Source organism: Halichoeres trimaculatus, unplaced genomic scaffold, assembly GCF_033239565.1.
Source record: "Halichoeres trimaculatus isolate MK-OKI-2021-1 unplaced genomic scaffold, fHalTri1.1 fHalTri1_scaffold_2, whole genome shotgun sequence".
In the NCBI taxonomy this organism is placed as follows: Eukaryota; Metazoa; Chordata; class Actinopteri; order Labriformes; family Labridae; genus Halichoeres; species Halichoeres trimaculatus.
The window spans coordinates 30,881,557-30,899,019 of NW_027437180.1; the positions used below are offsets into that span (position 1 = coordinate 30,881,557).

At 39.4% G+C, this 17,463-nt stretch overlaps 1 protein-coding gene across 19 annotated transcripts in view; it reads right to left on the minus strand.

The window, feature by feature from the left end:
- ptprdb (protein tyrosine phosphatase receptor type Db) overlaps nt 1-17,463 on the minus strand; it is a 185,919-nt gene that overhangs the window by 148,167 nt on the left and 20,289 nt on the right. For all 19 annotated transcript variants that reach the window (XM_074687509.1, XM_074687490.1, XM_074687481.1 and 16 more), the window contains exon 3: nt 3,420-3,445. The gene's annotated coding sequence lies outside the window, so the exon portion shown is untranslated. The remainder of the gene's footprint in view (nt 1-3,419; nt 3,446-17,463) is intronic.

The window sequence follows — 17,463 nt, forward strand, 5'->3', positions numbered from 1 at the left end:
GGGAGAGGGACAGAGGTGGAGAAGAAAAAAACAGCATTTTTCGTGGACCTGTTGACAGACACAGACAGCCAAATGCTCCACTCCCTGGCTCCGGGGGATAGCATAGTGTCTGTCAGTTCGGCACAGATATGTATCTCATTTATACATCAACTAAGACATTAACTTCCAAAAAAGTTGATCTCTTTATTCTGTTTAGACTTAATGACACAGACTTCTGAAATCTTGTTACACAAAAAAAGACTATGTCAAAATAAAAATAAAAAACAGAAATTACATTAGAGGCAAACACAAAGAGGATTTCTGTGAATCTGTGCTCGATAACTCTTCCTCGCAGACTTAGATGATGTAGTAATGGTTGTGCCACTCTTAACTGACAATGAATTAAAATGGACTCTGAACTTTGCAAACTAAGATTGAATTTCATAAAGAGAGTTGTGTTTTTAAGTAGCTTCAATACAATTTCAAAGCAAAACATCAAATTTGATTTTAGATCATGCTTTTCAAATTCGGTATAATGGTTCAAATTCACTTTCTAGAGGCACAAATCTCAGCCCATACTTGAGCAGTTTTGCAAAGAAGAATGGAGCAAAATTGCAGTGTGCAGATGTGCCAGACTGATTGAGCCTTATCTGCACAGACTGGTGCTGGGATTGGAGACAAAGGTGCATCTTCTAAATACTGACTTGGAAGAGGTGAATAATTATGCAAAGAATTATTTTTACCTCCGCCAAGGAGGTTATGTTTTTGGGAGAGTTTGTCTGTTTGTCTGCGAAAAACATAACTCAAAAATTAACAAACAGATCTGGATGGAATGTTCAAAATGGGAAAAAGGAAAAACTGATCAAATTTTGGAGGATCACCGTCTGGATCCAGGATTTTTTAAAGGATTCTTTATCATTGTGAGATAGGGCTGTTTTCACCATATGTGTATATAACTCAATAAATGGTCGGATTCATTTGCAAAACAATACAAAACAAGGTCACAATCATTTCTGACTAAGGGTGCACAGATCATAATTTTCTGGCTGATCACTGATCGCCGATCTTTAAAAAGCCTGACCTGCTGATACCAATTTGGGCCAATACCAAAATCGTTGAACATTACCTGTGAAACAATAAAATCGTAATGTTTTAACTTAAACAACCATTAAAGTGTCCTAAGTTTTAGATCTCGAGCAAAAAAGCAACAATGGCTGGCCGTCAGACCTTCCCTGATCAGTTTCGTATGTAAGGATGGGCCAATCACCGATCCATGATCACCGATTACCAATACTCCCAAATTAAAGGAAATTGTCACTGATTGTTTGGCCAGCCAATCAATCAGTGCATGTCTAATTCTGACTGATGTAAAGTACAATCCAGATCCTGGAAATATTCAGGGTACTAAGATTTGGAATATGAAATATGTACTGGGTCATCACTGTCAGGTAACAAATTATCGTACAAACCTACAACTAACACCAAATTGTTGCAGACAGTCTGCTGAAAGGGAGTATAACATTAAAGTAGGACTAAAGTGTTGCATGACAATCACAATATGCTTGGTGGAGGTCTGCGCTCTCTAAGTGCTTTTCTTGGTAATTATATACTTTTGCTTCACTGACGTATCTTTTTAGAAATCTGTTTTTTTTCTCCAGTATTTTTTAATGTGAAAAAGCAAAGTTTTACTTACCATGATTGATATATGAAAGCAATAAAAAGGTTAAACATACAAAGGGGGACATTTATGATAGGCACTGAAGGTAAGTATCTTATAGTAGTACTCTCTGAGCAGGACCACAATAGCAGAGAGACACATCTTTTCAGTGCACTTCTTTTACTGTCATTCACTTAAAACAAAGCTGCATTGGTTTTGAGTCAGCTCAGACAAAAGGTTTGATGATATGATGAGATGAAGTTGCAACTTCTTACAATTCCCCAGTCTCCAGCTCTCTGAAACCCCAGGGGCAACTTGTAACGCTGCCTTAAACAACAAGTAACTCCAGCTCTACCTTAAAGGCTTGTGTTCCTCATATTAAGCAGACGTGGATGTGTTAATGCCATTGGTGATTCGATCCATGCTTTGTCCAAAACTCTGCTGTTTGGGTCAGCTGAGAGGTTGTTTCTGACTTGATATGCTGGCTTAGCTACAAGCTGAGCATCTGTTGAAACGGTGATGTGCCTTAAGTTGTGAAAGCAGCCACTGGAAACTTGCTGAATAACAGGTCATACCCTCAAACTGCTCGCAAAACACAACACAGCAGCTTCTTACTGCACAAGTTCGCAAAAAAGCTGTTTTCCTTTGTCTGAATCAGCCTTGAACCAAATCTTTTGCCAAAACAAATCTGCATAAGACTGTAACTCTGATGGAAACTTTGTGGTCCCATAGATGCATGTTTTGTTTTGTGTAACACTCAAAAGGGTCTTTTTGCTCTTTTACCAAGCAAATGTCTGGTTGTACTCCCTCAACTGAAAACATGCATCTTTTTGGTGACCCTGCTCCAGTGTCAGCCTTATAATCTAAGAATTGAATATTGAAACAGACCTGAGAACAGTCTCTGAAATTCAGTATAATGCAATGAAACAATGATCATAATCCTATGTTATGGTAGGAAGCATCAGTAGAGTGAGAATATTCCAAAAATGTTATGAAATGAAATGAAAAATTGAAAGATATCTAAAAGTAAGAAATGTTTGAGTGGTAAAAATGCTAAAGCAGAGCTTTCACAGAATGTGGTTTAACCACACATACACACACACCCCACACTTTAGTCACATATTACAAACACATCCTCCATGACCCACCGCAAGGTCAGGTGCAGCTGTATGGCTCTGTAGCACATTTAATTTTCTTCTGAAGGAAAGTATTGTGAGCTTGCTCATATCACGGGGCATTCCTGTCTGAAAGTAATAAGTTAGAGATATACTAAAGCTAATACCAGTAATCCATAAATAAACAATAACAGCGCTCTTGCTTTTTTGAAAATACGAAGTACATTTTTTATTTCCAGACCCTTTTATGATTAAAAGCTTGTGACAGGCGGGTTACAGTTTCAACACACTGTGGAGGAGGATTTAGTGTAAATTATAACTTGTTGTGTTCTACAGAGAGTTGTTTCTACAGCCTTTGTGCTACATCATATTGATTAAAATGACTTATTGACTAATGGATGACTGGTGTCCTTTTGGCTGCTGTTTCAGTCCTGTGAATTTCTAATCATGGCTTCATCAGGGGGAAAGTGTTATCCAGAGTGTCCCTTTGTTATCTTAACACAGTGTTATTGTGTTTCACTAAGCAGGATTCCCAGCCAAACACATTTTGAGGACGCAGATTGTTTCAGATACACACTCTGTGCCAAGTGTGGACGGCATGCTGTGTTTTATGGGTTGAGAAAGAAAGTACAGAAGGAGGAATACAGGAAAATGAGGTTCTCTCTTACCTTAGCAAGCACTGCAACACGTCAAACTAAAAAGAGAGGTAGAAAAAAAGGGGAGGGAAAGAGAGGAAGGAGAAGGAGTGGGAGAAAAAAGAGAAATTAGATAACCATAGGGCACAGTTGGAGGACAACAACTTTCTGAGACACTGCAGGATGATTTGCACAAAACTGTGCAGATTAAGAGATTTTGCAGTGCTATAGCTGCTGCATCAAATACCATTTACAAAAAACATTCATTAAGAAATACACGACAGCTCTCAAATCGTCTTTTAAAGCACTTTGTTAGAGAGAACTTTAAAAACAAAATTTTCTAAAAATAACTCTAAAAGAATCAGTGAATCTCTGGCACTTGTACATATTCTTCTCCCCTTTTCCCTCTGCAGCTCCAGCCTTTATCAGACCCCGGCAGGCAGAACAGGAAGTGGGAAGGGGATACAGCAATGTTGGGGGATGTTCTTCTCTGTCTTTCTTTGCCAAGCGCTGACCTACTGTACTACTTCACACTGCCATGCTCCCCTGGCTTCAACACATGCGGCCTTGGATAGAGATGATGAAAACACCCCTAAGCTGCCAGTTGAAGCCATCAGAAGTACTCGTCAGATGGTTGAGTCGCTCCATGAACCCTCTCCTTCTAACAGAGACTGGGGATTGGGGGATCCGTCCAACCGTTTTAGCAACTTTCTTAAACTGTTAGTGTGACACTTGTGCTCAGATCATGCTGTGACTGGCCAGAAACATGGAGGCCAGAGAGAAGCCAAAGTTTAAACTCCTCTCGACTCTTATTTACTTTAAACTTTCTGTCACAAGTTACATAAATGGCAATTGAAATGAGTGTCCCCTTTCTCTTTGACTTTGGGCTGATCATTTGGTTTAGGAACTTGAAGTCCTCCCTCTGTGCAATTTCACCACTTTTGTATCAAGTCAAACAAATTAAAATTCCCATTGAAGTAATTAGCCAGAGGACAGCAACAGCAATAATGCCTCACTTGATGCTGTGTAAGCCCTTATGTGTGTTTTAAGTATGGAGCTTCAGGTCAATCATACTTTAAAGGTATGCAAAAATCACTTTATTAAATCTTATAGTTAAATTTGTGGGTCTTTGGCTTTCCTCCCAGCCCACAAAATGTGATATCTAATAACAAAACCTGTACTTAGTAGTGCTTGTGAATGTAAAATCCTGACCTAAAACGAGCTGTTTGGAATTTCTGGGGTTTGCCGACGTCAGCGATTCCCTTTCTTGACCAATCAGGAGCAAGTCTGACCTGATTGGTCCACCGGAGCAGATACCCCCAAACCCCTCCCAGCCCACTCCCATCCCCGCTGCTGGAGAGATTTCTCTCCAGCAGCGGGGAGGAGAATGCCAAAGTTGAAGAGCCATCACTGCTCTGTTGTTGGCTGTAAACAGCCACATAGTTCCACGCAAGCTTCCCATCTCGGAAGACGACAAGACTAAGTGGCTAGAGTTCATTTATGAAGGAAATGTGACAGCTACACTCAGTAAAACTGTGCATGTGTGTGCTAGTCACAATACAGTCGACTGCTTTTCCAACTGTGGACAGTACAACAGAGGGCTAGCGAATAGACTGGTCCTGAATCCAGGCGCATTACCAACCATCCACCAACAAACCTTGGACCCTGGAAATGTGAGTATTTTAAATGCTGTGTGCTGTGGAGCAGATGTAAGAGCTTTTCCTCAGTGTCCCCCCCTGTCTCTGTATTAGCTTCCGGATGCTAACTTTTGCTGCGGTTATCCTGTTGTTTTAGCCTGTAATGTTACAGTAAACGAGCTTCGCTGTTTTCTAAACATTGTGCACTCGGAGCTTGTGGCGCTGCTCTCAGTGACGAGATAGAGCAGGGCGGTATCAGCACTGGCTCATTTACATATGAAGGTCACGCCCACTAAATCAGAGCGTTCTGAACAGAGGGGCTATGAGAGCCTGGAAACAATGCTGCTGTGCTTGATTTTTTGGCTTTCTGGACCAAAACATGTTACTATCATTTCATGAAGACATCAATGATCCATATTAAAGTGCAGAAAAGGAGCAGAATATGGGACCTTTAAAGTAAGTGTAATTGTGTGTATATACCTCTCACTTCATATGTTTGTATGAAAGCAGAGGTAAAAATGGGGCTTCAAGAGTTCTCCCTGAGAGCCTACTGATACACAACTCTTAAAAGATATATGCTAGCGGGTAAGATACATCGATAAAGCTTCGTTTTTCCAGTAAAAAAAAACAACTTTCATCAATACTCACACAAACAACTGTAATGGAGAGTCATTTAAATCCATTCAACATGTTATATAGCTCTTAATCTACCAAAATAGTATAGAGCACTTGGCGCTAGCTTGATGCAAATGTACATTGGGAATTCTATTAGTATGCTAGCAGTTAGCATGCATCCATAAAACTTTTTCCAGCAGAATATCAACTTTCATCACTGAACACACCAACAAATGTACACAATTTCCTCACAAGAGATTCTTTGTCAGTCCATTCAAGATGTTATATCTCTCCTACACCACACAGCAGTGGTTTGGAGATGGCTGAAAGAGCTGTCATCCTGTCTTGAAAAAGATACCTACATACGATCACACGTAATTTTGTCTAGCGCGTAAAAAATCAGGCCAAAATTAAAAACATGAACATAACTGTTAATATTAACCATACAGCAATGACGATAATGTACTGTTTTAGATGATACGATGATAAACATTTAATATCATCATTCAGTAGCACAGCGCTCTATGGTGACTGGAAGTTTACATGCCATCCACTTTTTAACTGGATAAACGTCATGCTCGATTGTGCATAAGGACTATTATGTCAAATGTTTTTTGTTCTGATGAGTTCACTTTTAATTAGTTACTTGATGCTAAATAGATGATTGACTGACCACTCTGTTGTCAAATACAGACTGCAGCAGCTTTTTTTATTAGCAGAGTAGGAGTGAGAGCAAGAGGAAATGTAACACTTACACAAGAGTCATTTTACTTTCCTTAACTGTTAGTGTCTGCTTCAAATCAATTAAAGTATTCTCTTTCATATTAAATGGCCATCTATCCATCCATCCATCTATCCATTATCTTATAAAGGTAGGGCACTTCCTGGACAGGCAGCCAATCACAGGCTAACATGTAGAGACAGATTTCTTACATATACTCCCTGAGGTGTGTGGCTGTCGAGGTCATGTGTCAACAGACAAGCAGAGCATGGTGGAGGTGTAGCAAAGCCAGTTTTTGAAGTAAATAATGATACACTCGAAACATAGCTTAGAGAAAGCAGTTAGGCTGGAAACATCTACAGTGAGGGGGCATTTTTCCTCAGCTTACAGAAGCATATTCTGCATCAACAATGTGGCGCACTTAATAGTGTAAAAAGCTGTTTTTGATAGGATGAAAAATACTGCATGTTTTATGTCCAATTCATTGAAAATGGAAAAACAAATCAGTGAAATAGATTCCTTTTTCTTTTTGTGTAAGGTGCATTGTCAAAACACAATAAAAAAGATCCTGCATCTTATAAGATCCTATATATGTATATGTATATATATATATATATATATATATATATATATATATATATATATATGCACACTTGTAACCTTTCACCAAGTGGCTTACTTAGATTACTTTTTAAGTAAGCAAAGCAGAAAAAAAAGAAAAAAAAACAGCCTGAAGCTAAAAGAGGATATTCGAGGGGACTTTGGTTAAGCTATTTTTGTTAGCTTGCATTTGTTTCCCCTGTAAGTTTTTGTAGACGTGAATAAAGTTTTGACTCTTGATGAAAATGTTTCAACAATAATCAAACGATAATGCATAATAAAAAGGTCAATGTAATTTTATATACATATAAAAGTGGACTCTTTGAATGACAAGCATTTTAATGTGTTGGTTTATGCCAGGGCTGTTTTAGTCTGTAATTGAACTGAAAAACAACAAATAAAATGACTCAATATACATTCATAATACAGACAATCTGACACCCATGAGTGGACACACACACAACACACACACACACGCACGCACACACACACAGGCAGAGCGATCAGAGCGTTTCATTAGTGAGGAGCAGATAGATTACCCTCCCGGAGGAGACATTGACCAAGAGGCCATTGATCTACTGAGCTAAGCTAAGCCAATCTGTGTGTGAGCGTGCGCTTGTGTGTGTGTATGTGTGTGTGTGTGTGTAAAGTAGCCTACTGATGGAGTCTTTAAGTTGTTAGAGTAAGCACAGTAAATCTAATCCAGTTGTGTTTAATGGAGGGAGAAAGAAACAGGCTGTTGACATATTCATTAGGCCCAATTACTCTGTCCAATCACGGCCATCTCACTCAGTCACTCAGCCGGCCGACAGAGACAGAAAGAGAGGAAGAGAGTGTGAGAGAGGGGAAGACACAGAGAGACAGAGCGCGAGAGCATCAGCAATACTTATTTATTGGCAGACTCCCAGGAATAAAAGATTGATAGTGCTTAAAAGACAAATAGAAAACATATTTATTCCACTTAGGGAATGACAACATGGTGCATTTGGAGGCATCTAATATCATTTGATCTCATTCAAGCCTGGCAGAGCACTGAAGTGTAAATCAATCTAGCTTAAACTGGAATTATCCAATCACACAATTGTATTGATGACTCAATAGAGATCGCTTTAATAATGACTTAGGGTAATAACACCCTGACACAGCCATATTTACTCTAACAAGCCTGTCATAAACACCGACAATTAAGAGCTGAGGGGGGAGAGCGCTGTTCCTGTTAGCGTAGCATCTGCTATAGGTGCTTAAATATTTCCCATCTTCATGTATGGGGCTTGTAATTAGCTTTCTAGCTTGTTCTCTTACACTGGGTGTGATGGTAATTGGGGCTTTTGGACACTCACTCTCAATCTCTGTCAGCGAGTGTGTGTTGTGTGCAAGTGTGTGTTGTAGAGTCAGTATTCTGGAGGATGGCCAAACCATTACTGTGTGCTCAGCCTGTTCTAAAGCAGCTTGTGATTCATTAGTAATGAGTCCATTTGCAAACTTAATGAGTGTTTGAGTGGCCGAACAGCCGCGCGTGTGTGCGTGTGTGTGATGATTGTGTCCACTCTCTCCACTTCTTGTTGCTTGACTATTTTTCAAGTAAAGCTTGCAATACACACAGATAGACATTGACACACACTTTTTTTGGTTTGTGCTGTAATGTTTGGCAGATGTGAGGTGTGTTGGTATGTGTGCTTCTGCTGTGTGTGTGTGATTGTGTAGTTAGCATGAGAAGCTCATGTGGAGATAATGAAGTCAGTCAGTTGTGTCATTAATTACTGTTTTACACCTGCTTGTCTGAGTTAATTAGACATGCTGACACACACACACACACACACACTCCTTCGATACAAACACATATGCACTTTATACAATTAGAATTTTGTGCTTACAGAGAAAAAACACATTGGATCATGCTCACACAAACTTTCCGACAAGTTTTTTTTCTTCTTTACACTGACGATTCAAAAATACATTTTCATTTTCACTTTGCAGAAGGTGAGATGCCACAGCTAAACACAGCACTGCTGGGGGATCACTCTCCCTCTTCTACCGTCTCACACACAAACACGTCTCTGTAGACACCTCCTTCTCACTTTCTCACTCTGTCATTCTCTCGTTCTTCCTACACAGCGCTCGGTTCCCACTGTCTCTCGGTACATTGTAAAGTCTCTTCCTGCCTTGTTTCGCACACAAACGCTCACTTACATTATCTCCCAGTCTTGATCTCAGTCTGTGTGAGCGAGACTAAGTGAGTGTGTGTCTCCCAGTCCATTTTCGCAACAAAGGCCACAGCTGCTGCCGGTTTGCTGAATAAAACATGACAGAGCGGTAATATCAGGAGATTACTAGCTAACGAAACAATGATTTTGTCCAATTTAAATAGCGACATCAGCAGCAATTTGCGTGTCAACTGTGATATGATAATGTTCACCACTAAAGGAAATCGGTTTCATCTGCACAGAGACTCCCCAACTCGGTCTCCTTCCTCTATTTGTTTCCTTTCTCTGTCTCCATCTCCCTCTTCTGACTAGCATCCACACTCTCTCATGCGCACACACTCACTCGCACGCACACGGAGCACGTAGAGCATATGGCTATTTCTCTCCTCTTTGAAGGGTTGCTTTGAAGCTATGGCACCCGTATCGATTGGCGCTCAGATGAGCTCGCTTCGCCAGAGCCCTGCGATTATCTGTCGCTTTATTTCAAACAGAGCGCGAGCGAGGGAGGCTTACACACCCATCACTCACTCACGCTCTCACACTCAGTAATACACTCGTACATGGAACGCGCATGCACACACACATACACGCGCAAACAGGGATAATGAGATGAGCTTACACACTGAATCCTGATACTTAAGGCGAGCTGCACCTCAGAACTGACAAGTGAGTGTTGAATGTTAAGAGAGTGAGGACAGAGTGAGAGAAAGAGACAATAAAGTCTAGCAAAGTGATGAAACTTAAGAGAAAAATTTCCCCCCTAAGGCTCTACTCTGATTTGAAAAAAATCAGTTCTTCCATAAGAACTATGAAACCGCTTTGTCCAAGTGAACACTGAAACAAAAACCTCAGACTTCTGGAAAGGTTGAGCTTAAGGTCAGGGTTAGGAGCTGTTTTTGTTCTATTTTTTTAACATAAAACAGAAACTCCATGAGCATGATTAGCAAAGCACAGTCACATCAGTTTTCTTTTGCAGACTGCAGCAGGGATTATTCAAACGGGAATTTTCTTTTTAATGCCCAAAGGAGTAAGACAGAGAGAGCGAAGCAGGGTGACATGAAATGTTAATGGTCTGCCCAGAGCGGCAGAACCTCATAAAAGACTTGATTTAGAAACTGTGGTGGCTTTCAGGAACGATGAACATTGTCATATCGCACATACAGCACACACAAACACATATGCACATAAACACACACACACGTCTGCTTTGTTTGAAACCTGAGGCTGTGCTGCACAGTTTTTAAGAATAAACCTTCCTGAGTGTGTAATCCTGCTTAAGAGTATCACTCTTAGAAGCACAGTCAAACAACGGGAAACACAAACACACTCAGCTGTTCAAAACATTCATATAATGTGCAGCTTAACTCCAAACTATGATTCCATAAATCAATCATTTTGTTTACTCTTAGTCCCCATTGACCGACTCATATGTTCATTTCACATCAGGGGTTAAAAACCATTATATAGAAATACTCTGGAGAGTGTCCCCCCATTTCTTAAAGGGATACAAATGTGTCATGTGCTCTTTTCGTGTGTGTGTGTGCGCGTAAACACTGACGTAATTGCAGTAATTGCATGTTGGGATTGATCTTGATGTGAATGTTTGTTTATTCATGATGGCGAGGCTGGGTGATCACGACGCTGACATTTAGTGTTTGAGAGGACAGATGAGCGCATGGCCGACTGTAGACACACACACACAGTCCAGTGTAACTGTTCGTTATACTGAACAAATCTGCCCTCACCTTTAAACTTAAATCACTGATGATCACTGACACATCCATTGAGATTTGTTGACCTTTTGGAGCCAAAGTGTTCACTTGTTTCAAAGACACTTCAGAAAGAGGTGTTTTATTCTTGAGTTTAAATTGAGTCTTGAGTCTCAAATGTTTTTTAAATGCTTTGTTTTAGTATAGTCTGCTTCTTATCATCATCATTATAATCATGAATTATTTATTGTATTTTTTGCTAAAAATGTAGCTTGTTGATCCTGTATTTTTTTTACATATAATAGCAAAAACTAGAAAAGCGCTCAGAAAGCGCAGACCTCCGCCAAGCATATTGTGATTGTCACCAACACTTTAGTCCTACTTTAATGTAATACTCCCTTTCAGCAGATTGTCTGCTACAATTTGGTGTTAGTCACAGGTTTGTAAGATAATTTGTTACCTGACAGTGTTGAAAATTATGATGACCCAGTACATATTTCATATTCTGGATCTTAGTATCCAGAATAGTGCCAGGATCTGGATCGTACTTATACTCAGAAATTATGGTGACCTTATCTTGTATTGTTTTGCAAAGCAATCCAACCATTTATGGTGGAGTTATATACACATATGGTGAAAACAGCCCTATATCACAATGATAAAGAATCCTTTAAAAAAAAACCTAGATCCAGACGGTGATCCAGATCACCTCCAAAATTAAATCACTTCTTCCTTTTCCCATTTTCAACATTTCCTATAAATTTGATGAAGATTCGTTCGTAACTTTTTGAGTTCACAGACAAAAACACAAACAAACTCTCTCATAAACATAGCTTGGCAGAGGTAATAAATGCTGTTCATCAGAGTGTGGACTCACATAAGTCAAGCCCCCCTGCATAAGTCAGTGCCCTGGTTGGGTCACTGAGCAGGCATCACTGATGCCTGCTCTGTTCTGTACCACTAGAGGTCTTTGCTGCTGCTCTCCCTACCATGGCTTCTCATGTATGCACATGCAAGAGAGGAAAAGTCTTCTCTCCCCAATTCAGGCTTTGGTATTCCACATAGCTCCCAAAAATTCATCCTGCATTTTTTAACTTATTGCATGTAAAGTTATAAGTATTTTGATAAGCGGTTCTGACTGATTTTACTTGTTTTTGTTTTTTTTTAATGTGGTGCCAATCTCAGGTACATCAAAATACATGGATTAAGAATTATCTTACATTCACACATCTCAAACAGTGTTTCTAAAGTAGAATCTCGTGTAGTGGTTAAACTTTTGTTTTAGTGAGCATTTCATCAGTCACCTTAGTAAAATATGTCCAAACTTTGAATCCAGCTCTCACCACTGTTACCCACTGAGATCTTTTGAGGTGTGTGTCTGTTTCATACCCCAGAGCTCTCTGTCACCCATTACCCAGCCAGAGTGCAGAGGTCTGTCCGTGCACAGCTAAGATGTGTTATCCTTCCTCTCCTTCCTCTGACATTGGAAACTGGTTGCTTCCACTCTGTACCAGAGGGGAATAGAAAGTGTTCTCTGTGTGATCTGGGAGAGGTTGGAAATGAAATGCACTTTTTGTTCTGCTGCCCATTATATCATGCACTTAGATGTCAGCTCTTTGGTAGAGTGTCAGGAAATTATACAGAATTGTTTTTTCATGTCAAGATAGACTTTAGAACCAGCTTGCTTGAATTGTGTTGCATACCTTTCAACTGCTGAGAACACTTAATGCTATGTTTACTTAAGTTATGGCCATTACTTCGAACAAATTACTGCACAACTGTGCTTTCACTTTCTTTAAGTCAAGGTTTGACAACTGCAGTACTTGTTTTTTGCCTTTTCTCCTGATGTTGTTGCTTTACTCTACTGTTTTATTTTGTTGTGTTTTATAAGTTTATTTATACGTTTGTGAATGACACTGAATAAAACTACTGCCACCTTAAAAACATACATTTTTGATTAACTATGTCCACATCCAGGGCTATTTCTGCCATTTTGATTAGAATTGCAAGCCGGAGTGCCAGCACAAGCACCGCAATTTACTTCCTCTGTGGGGAATGCTTTAACTGCTCCCTTTACAATGTTTGCGACCCTTCCTGTTAACACCACACAGCTCACAAAATCCTGTATTTATGGTTTTAAATGAAAAATAAATTGCACTGGTATAATATCCTTACAAAGACAGGATTTTAACTACTGCTGCAAAAGTACTTTGGAGAATTGACTGCACGATCATTTTTGTTCCGCTTTCACGTCCCACTTATAAAATAATGGATAAAACAAAATTGTGCATTTTTGTGGCGCTGATGTCATTGCACTTTAGCTGGTTGAAAAACTGTTGAACTTCAGGATCAGATTTCACTATTTTCAACCACATTTTAACATTTAACCCCAGTTAGTGCTAACTGATGTGCATTAAGAGGCATTTAAGTGATCTGCTTTTGCACTCAGGATAACAGATGTCTCACAGAAGGAGCTTCAAGATGCTTTACTACTCATTACACCAATTCAAAATGTTATCTACTAAAGGTTGAATGTTAGAAACGAGGGGATTTAACGCAAATAAACTTTACCTGTTGTTTCTTTCCTGTCAATGTGTGTTTAAAATATACTGCTAATACCTAGTGTGTAAAACAATGCGTACTAGCTTCTCTCTTGATTAAGGCGTGTGTAAGTGTAAGGATCATTTGTAACACTCCTACAGATGAGAAAGTGACTGGTTACTTAACAGGATACCTGCCACCTGTCTGTCTATATTTAGAGCTTATGGCGTCTCCGGTAAGTGTGTGCTAGAGTGTGTGTGTATGTGTATGTGTGTGTGTGTGTGTGTGAGAGAGAGAAAGAGAGATAAAGGGAAGTCTTGAGAGGTTGTGGAAGCTACGTCTGGGTGAGTAAGTTTATTAGCTGAGGTTGGAGGTTTATGTGCATAAGTGCACCTATGAGGGCCTGAAAGAAATGAAATGTGTGTGTATGTGTGTAAGAGTGAGATAAGGGAGAGAGAGAGAGAGAGTGTGTGTGTGTGTGTTTCTTGTGTACTCGTTAGGTCGGTATCCAGCCATTGCAATCAGCAGTAATCCTGACTCAGCATCAATAATGACCCCATTAGTCACAAACCCCTACTGGTGCACACACAAACATCCATATACGCTTAAAGACACACACGCGCGCACACACACACACACACACACACACACACACACACACACACACACACGTAGAGACTGCCAGATGGACACTTCCTCTCATTAGTGAGTATGTGCTTATACATGTGAAATTTAAAAAGGAATGAAACCTACTCAGTCTCAACATGCATCAGCACATCACTTCTCCCTCCATTGATGAAAGCTGTTTGCCGCGGATCAGTCATCTTCACACCACTGTTCATGAAGGTGTTAAGCAACACCCGTGAGAAAAATGTGTCAATTGTGTGATTTTAAAACTGTCATCACAGCTGTATTTTATTTATCGATCTATTTATTATTTGTTTGTCTTCTCTTTATGTCCTCAGATTGAGTAAACCTCAAGATAGTCATCTGCTCAAAGTTTCAAATTGATGAAACACAAAAAATAACTCTAATCCAGTATTTAAAGCTCCTTTGAAGAATGTTTGGACATTGTTGATTTTAGTGCCCCCGGAGGACAAAGTGATAACTTTTTTCTCCACTGAGTTCGTGCTGAATGTAAAACAGAAAAATCTTAGCCTTTGAAAAATGTGCAAGAGCACTTTAGACAGCATGCAGTTCATCTCTATGACTAGCACCTACCCCCTGCCAGCAGTTTCTGAAGTGAAAAATTACAGTCTAGAAATGATAAGTCTTGTGCTGATGGTCCCACTTGCTTTTGTGGCTCATAAGGATGCATTGCTATCAATTTCCATTTGTTTAACAAGAAGCTAAAAACTTCTCAGTGGAGCTTTAAATGGACAGGATGCAACATGGCACTTCTGGCTACTAATAGTCCTTGCCAATAAATATCCATCTGCCCTCTGTATGGAAAATGTGTTTTCTGTATGGGTTTCTAAGTAGGAGGTCCTACACTAAGATATAACATGACCTTTAAGCTTTGCCATGTTATCAAACAGCCAATGTCAGCTCTAACAAATTCTGAGGACGGATAACCTAACTTTGACTGGTAACTACTTGGACACTTCTTTTTCACTCAAACACCATCCTAAAACTGAGAAATATGGTTCCAAAGATATGTGATCTATGGTATCATACTTGTCTGCACTGATTAAAAAGCATCATTAGCACATATTCCCAGAGTCTGCTGTTTCAAAGAACAATACTCAGCTATGACTGCTGACACCCTCTTTTTTTCCTGACACATCTGAAAGCACATGAAGAATACACACGGACACGACAAGGTTATAAACGTGATAATCTTTCAACTCAAAATGAGTGTTACGTGTTCTAAAAATAAGCATGCGTAAATAATCCTCATAACATGCTAGTAAAAAAAAAAAAACCTCTCATTGCATGCAGCAATATCCCCTTTGGTTCAACAGTGTCTTTTGTAGATTGTTTTTAACTCTATGTATATGTTACAGAACACTGGCTTGACTTTCACACAGTAAGTAAGACTTACACAAAAATAATATGAGATGTCACTTAGCTGCAAGGACACAGTGAATAATATTATGATACATAGCAATGTCAGAATAAAGTCGAGTTTTTATCTTTTCTTGTACATAAATGCATTAGGACGCAAGTGTCTTTATGTAACAAAGTGTTTTGAAATAATAAATGACAGAAATCATTCCCTTAACTCCTTTCCTGTGGTAACCTATCTGCTGGGTCACTGACAATCAAAATGCACAAATTTTACTGAGTGTGTTGCAACATGCTGCTTGAAGCTTTGTTACTCTTTAAGTCCACTGTTTTGTCACTTTTAACTAAAACTTGGCTTTTGTGAATCTTTATAGAGTGAAGAATGTTACAGTGCTGCTGTGTTTTTTCAAAATCACAAAAAATAGATGCACTAGGATTTAAAAACATGCCACATGTTAGTGGGGCTGAACGATCTTGGAAAATAATGTAATTGCAATAGTTTTTTGACCAATACAGAGATTGCGGTTAACCATGGGATTTTGGCGGAACAATATCGTCTGTATTATTCATTAAACACAAGCAATAAATCATCCTAAAGTATGATCAACACAACAAAGGAAACTGACAAAATGTAAATAAAATTGGTACGGATTACATATTTTTATTGAACTACTACAATCACATTAGAATACTGACTGATAGATTTGACTTCAAGCCTTGTAGACATGTAATATTTTTTGCCAGAAAACCTCAGCAAAATGACTTGATGGTTTTAAGGAAGAACGAGTACAAGTTACAATATCTCCTCAAGGTCTGTGTATATGAAACTTAAAAATATATATATTTATGTATTTATCTTAATTGCAGCCTTTGTGATTTGAAAATTTCATTCTAATACATTGTGACATCAGTTTCAGCTTGATTAATTGTTCAGCCCAACATGTTAGTGGTAAAAACAAATGGCATGATAAGCCAAAAGAAAAAAAGGAAAAAAAAAAAAAAAAAAAGAAAAGCTGTTGGGACATTAGTGTGCTCTTATAGTCTTCGGGCCTCAGCTGCATTAGTCAGTGCCTAGGCTTGGTCACCCTGGTTACAATTAACAACTGATCAACCGACACGAAAACACACAAAACTCCAGCTGCTGTTGAGGACAAATACGACACTGCTTGAAAAAAAAAATTGAAACAAAGGTCCATTTGTGGCTGTGTTGAGCTCATGCAGTTTATTTTAACTCATGAACACACATACACACACACACACGCACACACATTTGCCTATGTGTATTTGCCTATGTATTTAAATGTGTAATCCCAGCAATTCTATGCATGCCAATACGTGCTCTGGTTTATGAGACCATTTGTGTCTGTGAAAGAATAAAAGAAAGAGAAGGTAGATAAATCATAGGCTAGATGGAGTGCATAAACAAAAAGCATAAATATAAAGACAGATACACACATATGGAAAAGCACACTGACTCACACATAGTTACAAAGACAGTTTTATGTGAAAGATAGGTCCGGGGAAAAGATGTATTGCTGACTGTATAAAGGTCAAAGGTCGTATGTCAAAGGTTAAGGCCCAGTCAGCAAGAGTGGACCACTCAGGAGACCTCACCTCTAATAGACCCTTTGTGTGTGTGTGTGTGTGTGTGTGTGTGTGCGTGTGTGTGTGTGTGTGTGTGTGTGTGTGTGTGTGTGTGTGTGTAGACTCAAAGAGACACATATGCACGTTTTACAATGACACCATATTTTCTGTCATGTGCGGATGTGTCCGTCCATCAAAGAGCTCACACTCAAAAGCACGTAACCGTCTCTTTATGCATTTGCCTATGTGTGTGAATGTGTGTGTTTTTTTGTGTATGTGTGTGTGTGTGACCCTATGCCCTACATCCTGACAGGAAGAGCTGCCGGGCTGAGAATGGAGCTCCGGACCCCAAGGTGTCAATCACGGATTGAGATTGACAGACGAGTAAGCTCGCGCTGCTCTCACACTCACCCACACACACTATCTCTCAGGACGGCACTCTGTCACTCTCTCAGGCTG